General features: G+C 50.0%; 1 long non-coding RNA gene across 1 annotated transcript; it reads right to left on the reverse strand.

Moving 5' to 3' along the window:
- Positions 1-441: 441 nt before the first annotated feature.
- On the reverse strand, positions 442-6,569 carry LOC109288377. The gene is made up of 3 exons (XR_002095126.1): positions 6,559-6,569; positions 2,253-2,254; positions 442-670 (listed from the first exon to the last, which is right to left on the reverse strand). It is a non-coding gene; the product is annotated as an uncharacterized LOC109288377 (long non-coding RNA).
- Between the last annotated feature and the right edge of the window lie 2,384 nt (positions 6,570-8,953).

The following is an 8,953-nucleotide window of genomic DNA, read 5'->3' on the forward strand; positions in this document are numbered from 1 at the left end:
TGGATCAGGCCCTTGGATACTGAGCAGAATCTGATGCTTTAGTGGAAGATAAAGAACAACACATCCAGCAAAATATAGCCAAGTGGGTGATTGCTGACCAGAAGAGGGAAGCCACTCTTGTCCCTGCAGGTAACGTGGTAACGTCCTGGGTCAGAGGGCCAGATTCCCTTGCTCTTATCCATGTAAAGCAATGAAGCATTTACTGTTTTTAAAGCTGTAAGCATGTTAGCACACTCCTAATATCCTGAATTATACCAGCTAATCCCATTGTTCAGAAATCATTGTGCTTCTCTTCATTTATTGTGTTGATCATTAATGTCATGAGTAGTTCATCTTTAGAGCACACTGGGTGCTGACAGATACGGAAAAAAAAACCCCAGTGCTTTACCGGAAAAGGAATCGCATCAGCTTGACCTGGCCTCCCCAGCATCCTCTGTATAGTTCATGTGCTTCAGAGGGGATTTTTGACACTTTTTATCTAATAGCTGATTCAATCATTTATTAGATAGAAGTGCCAAAAAGCTCCACTGAAGTGTGTAAGCTATACAGATGCTGGGTGAGCTGGGTCAAACCGACACAATTCCTCTTCTGAGCATGCGTTGCACTTGGTGCAGGGATGTGCCAAACTGAAAGTAAAGCACTGTTGTTTTTTTCTCCACATCTGTAAGCACTGTGTCCCTGTCTTGCTCACACTTTCCAGATCAACATGAAGGCTGCCCATACACATGCTCGAGGGTGAAGGGACGATGTTTTAATTAGAGCAGTTCCTGGAGAGCCATTCTAATTTAAAAGGCTCACCATTGCACATATTAGGCCCCTTCACCTTTCAGAATGGTCATGGGATGCTTTATCTAAAGTTCATTCAACAAGGTTTAGATAAAGCACCCCCACAGCCATTTTGAAACACATGGAGGCTTAATACATGTGGCAGTGAGGCAATGCCAGAGCGTTCTAATTAGAATGTGGAGCAGATGATTGAGTCTGCTCCAACACCTTCTAATTAAAACATGAACAAGCATGTCTATAGGCACCTGAAGAGCAAGAGTAAGAGAGATGCAGGGAATATGATGAAGGAGAGTATTCTCTCATCCTCAAAGGGAGTTCTCTGTCTTGCTTAAACATGAATTTATACAGCCCCACTGCTGTCTGTTACTCACTTACTAACACAGGAATTGCTACTGTGCAAATCAGTCAGTCGTATTTGATGTGACTGTTTCCCTCTCACGGTTGGATCACATAGGCTAGGGACAGAAGTTGCACATAAACTGGTTTAAGTGATCAGACACTGGTTTAAACCTGTAACAGAACATAAGTTCACTTTGCATAAATCAGTTTAAAAATGGCCCAAACTGGTTTAAGTTAAACCTGGTTGAATGTAGTATCAGACTTAACTGATTTGAGTCAACCTGGTTTATGCAACTTCTGTCCCAGACCCCTTCCTGGTTTAACTTAAACTGGAGTCCCCCAGCATCCCAGCATGCTTTTCAGCCCTGGGCTGTGACATCTGCTCCAGAAAGCAGGGCTGGCCCTGCCCCTTTGCTCTCTAGCTGGAGCAGGGGCAGGGCATGGCCAGACACCAGCCAGCATGGCACCCTGAGGCAAAGGAAGCAGGTAGGGGGCTTATTCCCACCCCCCTTTCCCATTGGGGCTCACAACCAGAGTCTTCCAGGCCAAGGTGTAGCAGCCTGTCTCAGGCCCCTCTTCCCCCTCACCCCACTCTGAAGCAAATGGGGAGAGGGAGGGGGATTTAATCTTCCCATCTGTCCCCTGTCCCACTGGCAGCATGGGGCCCCTGGCCAGGGCACAGCAGCCCGTCAGCCACTTCCCTTCCCCTGCATGGTCCCACCATCCACCTGTTTCACCAGCAGTTGGGGCTATAGGGCTGAGCTGAGTGGTGCTGCTGAGCAGAGGTGAGGGGCCAGGCCCTTCCCAGACAGCTCCAGCTCAGGCAGGGGCTGTGCGGCCAGATTGCTCCTGGTTCCCAAAGCCCAGGCCGGGTGGGGCTATCATAGGGCCACAGCTGGCTGGGCAGGGCCCTGTCCAGTGGTTGTGGCTCTGTGACAGTCTGGCACAGCAGCACGGGTGGGGGTTGGCTAGATAGCAGGTTGCCTGGGTGGCTCAGAGATGCCAGTGGGCCCTGAGCCCAGCAGCTGCCTGCCACCACACCCCCTGCCCTGTGCAGCACCTGGTGGCTGCGGCCACATCAAAAGCTGCGGGCTGCCTGGGGCTGGGCAGGCTGTTCTGGCCCCCACGCCTCAAGCCGCTGCTGCTGCTGTGGCCACTGCTGCTGCTGTCCCTGCCATGCCACACTGCTGTGGGTAGATGGGGGAGCTTCAGCCCAGTGACTTCTACCCAGGGCACAAAGCTCCAGCTCCTGGCTGCCTTCAACCTGCTGCACCCCAACCCCCACCTCCACAGGGGCTGCTCATTGCGCTGTGCAGGCAGAGCAGATGGAAAGCAGCTGGAGCCACAGCTCTGTCCTCTGGGCAGAAGCTGTGGGGCTGAAGCTCCCCCTATCCTGAGCAGTGCTGTGCGGTGCGGCAAGAGCTGGAGCCGCAGCTGGAGGTGAGGGGAGCAGAACAGCCCTGCCAGCCCCAGCCAGCTTCCCCTTGCCTCTAGCAGGTACTCCTCCATCTTCTGCCCCTGCTGTGCTGCTTCAGGCCAGGAGGTGGGTAGGGGAGCATGGAGAGCTTCAGCTCAGCAAACAGAGCTTTGGCTCCAGCTCCAGCTGCTTTCCACCTGCTATGTCCACCCACAGGGGCTGCTTATGCACCAGGCAGGTGGAGCGGGTGTCCTGGGCAGAAGCCACTGGACTGAAGCTCCCCCTGCTCACCCAGCATGGTGCAGTGTGGCAGGGGCAGCCACAGCAGTAGCCGTGGCAGCAGCTGCTGGTGGTAATGGGCCAGCCCACAGATCTTGATGTGGCCACGGCCGCCAGGTGCTGCACAGAGCAGGGGGCATGGTGGCAGTGGGCATCTGCCAGGCTTGGGGCCTGCTGGCATCTCCAAGTCACCTGGGCAGCATGCTACCCAGCCAGCCCCCACCCATGCTGCTGGGTTGGGCTGTTACAGTGCCGCAGCCACAGCCTCTGGGTAGGGCTCTGCCCAGCCCAGCCTGGGCTCAGGGAGCCTAAAGCAACCTGGCCGTGCAGGCCTAGCAGCCCCTGCCTGAGTTGCAGCCCACTGGGAAGGGTCCAGCCCCCAGGGCCCAGCCTGGGCCAGCCCCTCCACATCCACCCTCAGCAGCACCAACCAGCTCAGCTCACCCCACAGCTGTAGCCCCACAGCCTCAGCCACAGCTGCAGCCCCAGCCCTGAGCAGATAGCAGGGCCATGCCAGCTGGCTCTGGCCAGGCCCCCTGCCACCCAAGCAGGAAGAGTGGGGAAAGCTGGGCAGACCATGGCTAGGGTGCCATACCTGCCTGGAGACAGTGAAGTTTAATCCCTACGCCCCACCACCCTTTGCCTGAGGCACTGCCCCAGCCAGTGTCTGGCCTCAGGGGCAAGCCTCACAAGGGCTGCTTTCCCCCCACCCTCCAACCTCGAAGCACACCCTGGCTGGGGTCCCTAAAAGTCAGGGTGGGGGTTTAAGCCCCTCTGCAATCATACTTAGCACCTGCCAGAGGCCTGGCCACGCCCCCAGTCAGCTTCCCTCTTGCCTTGCAGCTGCTGTCAAAGGCAAGGGAGAGCTGCTCTAGCATCCCCCCACAGCTTCTAGCCTGAGCCACTGCACGTATGTGCCTGCATTTCCTGAATGTCTATTCACTTGCAAATCGGTTCAATCTTTGTAGGTTAAACTAACCTGTAAAGATTGATTCAATTTAGCCTCTGGCTTTTTGATCCAGGGACAACAGGGCAGACTCTACAGTGAGAGACTGCGGGACCTGAACCTATTCAGCCTCCACAAGAGAAGGCTAAGGGGGGACCTGGTGACTGTCTATAGACTCACTAGGGGGGACCAGAGGGGTTTGGGGGAGACGCTGTTTCCCCTAGCGCCCGCTGGCATAACAAGGAGAAATGGGCACAAGCTGTTGGAGAGGAGGTATAGATTCGACATCCGCAAAAACTACTTCACCGTTAGGGCGGCTAGGAGCTGGAACCAACTTCCAAGGGAAGTGGTGCTGGCCCCTACCCTGGGGGTCTTCAAGAAGAGGCTGGATGCCCACCTAGCTGGACTCGTTTGAGTCCCATTTCTCTTTTTGGGGTTTTTGTTGTTCTCCCGCCCTGGCGGGGGGTCGGGCTAGAAGATCTACTAGGTCCCTTCCGACCCTTAATCTATGAATCTATGAATCTATGAATCTATGAATGTCTGCCCCTAGCCATAAAGGTTCATAGGTCAGCTGCAGACTTTGAGTTAGCAAGAGATTGTCCATTCAGTTCAGACAGCTGAGTGGCTCTTGCTCTGCAGTCCAGTGGGCTTGGGCTTCAGTCTCACTTCTGGGCAATTGCTTTACAGATGCACGCAGCAAAAGTTCAAAAGCTTATTACAGGAAATGCAGCAATAACATTTCAGATGTGGGATCAGAATGTACTAGCTACTTTAGCTTGTCTTCATTTAAGAGCTAATTTTAACCACCTTTTAGAGTTCCCGCTGGCTAGTGCTAAAACTCTTAGGGTCGATCATAATCTCAAGCTTAATATTTCAACGACTGCACACTGATGTTAGACCTTCTGGGCCAGAGATTCAAATGACATAAATCAGCAGAGCTCCAAGGAAGCCAAGCATCTTAAGCAAGCAGGGAAAATTGCAAGTTACCAAGCCAGTGTGAACCTTTACATGTTGGATTGTGAAGCCTTTAGTCACACTGCAAGCAATCCCACTGAAGCCAACAGCACTGCTGTTGGTATATCACAATTTGATCTTGTTAGGATGACAGAGATGCTCAAAAACACTTTTTGATGGAAAAGGGTGTTTTGACAAAGCAGACGTCTCTTTTGTGAAAATTTCCTTTTCAGGTGGCAGTGTTCATGCTTTCCTTGAAGAACTGAAATCCCTGAAACTAAATTCTATTTTAAGTGAAATTTTGAAGAGCTTTTCATTTTTTGTTTTCTTGTTGTTGAAAACCTGGAAAATTGAAAGAAAAAATCTAAAGATAAACAAAAATGTTTCCTTGTTTCTAATACCATTTTAACATATGTGCAGGGAAAAAAATCATTTCCCATCTTTGTGCACTCAATTGCAAGCTCCTTAAACATGTTTCCCTGATCACCTACCACCTATTGCAGAGACAGAGTATCAGGAAAAGGCCACGTGGATTTTTATAAGGATTTTTTCCTCTTTTTCTGCAGCTTATTAAGACAGGGTGGGGATGTGACTTCTCTCATCCCTTTCCTTTTTGATTTCTTTAGAAAATGCGAATCAGATCCTGGCACTGCAGTTACTATGCCGGCAAAAACTGGCATTGTGTTATAGGCAGTTTTGTGCTTCCCTATTGTAGCCTATGGGCAAAACGTCGAAACAGTGAAATAGTTTCAGTGAAATTAAATGAAACAGTGGTTTTGAAATTAAATGAAACTTGAAAGGAAACACTCCATCAAAACATCAAAATGGAACGGTGCTGTTTCACACAGCCCTGGGCAGCACCTCTTGGTGCCCTTTCACTTCAGCACCCAGAGTGGTTGCCCCACTCGCCCCCCTGTTGCTATAACACATACAAATACAAATACTTGGCTGAACAGCAACATTGGACAAGCCCCAAGGATAGGCAGAAGGAAACTTTCATCAAGGCACAGCAGCTCTGTCAGTGAACTGTCTTCTCCTCTGCACTGCAGGATCAGCATTGCATGTGAGCCCAAGGCTCTGTGGGTGACTTGAACACATCACATTCTTCCAGAGGCCAGAGTTACTAGATGAGTTGAACCACCCATGGTTACATCTGCCCTGATTCACAGTGGTTCAGTCACTGAGTCTGTCCTTGCATTGGCAAGTGCCATAACCATAACTTGCTGTCAGGGCAGTACTGCTGGTGGTACCCTTGTGAAAGCTGGCAAGGCACAGACCTCTATATCACTGTTATCTTACCCAGAAAGCTTGCTCTATATTTATGCTACAGCTGCTAGCACTGGTGCCTCTGGCAGAGTTGCATTGACAGTGAATTATAGTTAGGACCTTGGCTAGTGCATGTAAGGTCCATAAACCTGGTTCCCCAATGTCTTGGACCTTATGCAGGCGTCTACACCAGGACAAAATGGCTGTCAAACACTAACTGATCAGGCACCTACAGGTCGGGTACCCACAAGTAAATAACTTCTCATAGTACAAGACCGTCGGCAGCTGAACCTTAAACATCCAGGTGGAAATCCCCAGCAGGCAGCCTGTTGGAGGACACAGTCAGTAGAGTTCAAGGCCAGAAAGGACCACCAGGATTATCTCTCATGAATTAACAGGTCAGTGGTCAGCCTACTGCCTTATCTCCTTTGCTTCTCTGGTTTCCATTCGACTGGAGGTGCATTAGTTTGTATGATCTTTAATACTTTTTCCAAGGGAACAGAACCAGATTAAAAACAATGCTTTCCAAGGCAAAAACAGAGTTTAAAAAGCAACCTCAAATTTAGCAGACCTAATATTGTTTTTCCAGATAATGGAGGGGGGTGATGACCAGGGTAGCCACCTTGGGCTTCACCTTTGTTAAGGGGCACAAAAACACCTGTCGTTGCAATGGTAGCTGATTCCACTGCTGCATTTGGCATGGCAAGAGCCAGCACTGCCCTGGGTGCTGTGCAACAGCCCTGCACATGGAGCTGTGCTGCTACACCTCTGATTTCCAGCAAGTGTCCACAACACCAGGACTACATGTGCTATAGCAGTACTGTACTTCACTGCCTGAACTGAAAACAGTCCTGTGACTGAAGATGGCGCAGTCTTACTTTAGTAGCCAGAGCCTACAACTAAGACCATTTCCATTATTAGGTAAGGAGGAAATGAGCATAGAAAGATGAAGTGATCTGCCTGGGGTTGAGGGCAGTGCAGAGAAGCATATGCAGGCCTCCCAGGACCAGTCCAGCTCCTTGTTCACAGTAGCTAATCTTAGTAAACCCAGCTGGAGCCTGTAACTCCAGTAGCTGGGGATTGGGTGTTGGCATTTGTGTCTACAAGAAATAGAAGCTTTGCAGATATTTAGAAGTAGAACTGTGTGCATGTATGATATTTTACATTATATAATGTATGTATGCTGGTTTTATATATAAAAAAAGCCTTCATCAAATTCCCATCAACCCACCAGAGGAAAACAAGAGAAAACTGCTGAAGCTGGGCATTTCCCCCTGCAAACACTAAGCATGTTTTCTACTTGCTGACATCCAGGAAGCCAAGCCTGCTGCTATTGCTGCTGCAGCCCTGTGCTGTCCTGCTTGAACTGCTTCTAACTCTCCTCTATTGTGCATGGATGCTGTGGCTGAATTCTCATTTTCTAGTGGGACTTTATTTTTGCCTTCCCTTCAGCCTTTGCTCGCTGGTCACTCCAGGCTCATAAATCCATCTCCTGGTGTCTCTGAATATCTCTGGATGGATGTAGGGGAAGAGACTTGAACTAAGCTGAAAAGATTCTTCTCAGCAATGAGGAGTGAGATTAGATTCTTCATCCTATACATTTGCCTATGTCACAGCACACATTTGATGGTGGAGGTCCTGTTTTGGAGTAGTTGTTATCAGGGTGGTCCAGGTCAGGAGTGAGCACAGTTACAGAGCTGGGGGAATTGCCAGTTGGGTGGCTGGGGATGGGGCTGCATGGCAGGACTGAGGTGTATTGACAGAGCTGTGCCTATGAAGAGTGGAGGGGTCTAACTGCAATAACAAGGGACATTGGCATCAGGGTGGAGCTGCATCAGCTGCTGCGAGTGAAGCCCAGGGCTGGAGTAAGCCAGAGCACTGCAAGTGAGAGGGTGGATTCAGCCCAGGGCTGAATAAAATCGAGCTGCAGAAATAACACAAGGGACCCTGTACTGGGGCTGAAGCACCTTGCAGCATGGGCATGGCTGGATGGGCAACAACACCTCTGATTTGGTTTGGATCAGGTCCCATGGGTTTGGAAGTGTATCTGCCAATACTGAGCCAGGCTGAACTTCTCCAGGAGTGAAATACTTGTCTACACACACTTGAACATTTGGACATGGGGACAAAATGTCAGTCCCTATCTTATGTTTTTGCCCTTTCCGTACCCTTTATCCTAGGCATTAAGCAAATCAACACAGGGAGTCAACTGGCTTAGGTGCCACTGCTAGTGGCATCCAAACCTACATGCTCATGTCCCTGTCTCAGGAAAGAAACACCCACTTAGGGAATGCTGTGAACCCCCTGTGTACTCGAAATCAGCCTTGTTCCATAGAGAATTTTAGCTGCTCGGAGGAAGGTGGATGCCCTAACCTGACCCCAGCTCCTTCCAGTGGTGGCCTGAGGGTTGTTGGGGCCCTGGGCAAGAGAGTCATTTGGGGCCCCTTAGAGGTTTAATTTTGATGACCTATAAGCAGCTAAGACATTTTCGATTTCAGTTTCACTTTGCCCTATCCATGAAACTGCAACGAAAGTATCTTAATACAATATTGATAATGCAAATATTCAGTCTAATTAATTTTTATGCTTATAAAGTGTGGGGCCAGAGATGGTCACCCATTCTGCCCTCTCCTAATGCCGCTACTGCTCCCTCTAGTCATGGGCTGATGTACAAATGACACCTGTGTGTTCCTAATGCCTGCACCCACTCAGCTTCCATGGCTTCTTTACTCCACTCTGTAGCCAGTTGAGGGCAGCAGGGGGGCCATAATTGCCAACCACTGGGGAGGAAAAATGCCAGAATAATTAAAAAGCAATTAATGTTTGCAGCGCTTGCTTTGGCAGGTCATTGCTGTTTCCAGTCACATCCCCAGCCTCCTGGTCTCCACCCTGCACTGCCTCACTTTGTGGGTTTTCTTTATCAGTTGCTTTCCATTTTCATTCGAGTTGGCCGTGAGAGCTAGAGT

The sequence above is a fragment of the Gavialis gangeticus genome, unplaced genomic scaffold (genome assembly GCF_001723915.1).
Source record: "Gavialis gangeticus isolate Ggan-Ray unplaced genomic scaffold, GavGan_comp1, whole genome shotgun sequence".
Taxonomy (NCBI): domain Eukaryota; kingdom Metazoa; phylum Chordata; order Crocodylia; family Gavialidae; genus Gavialis; species Gavialis gangeticus.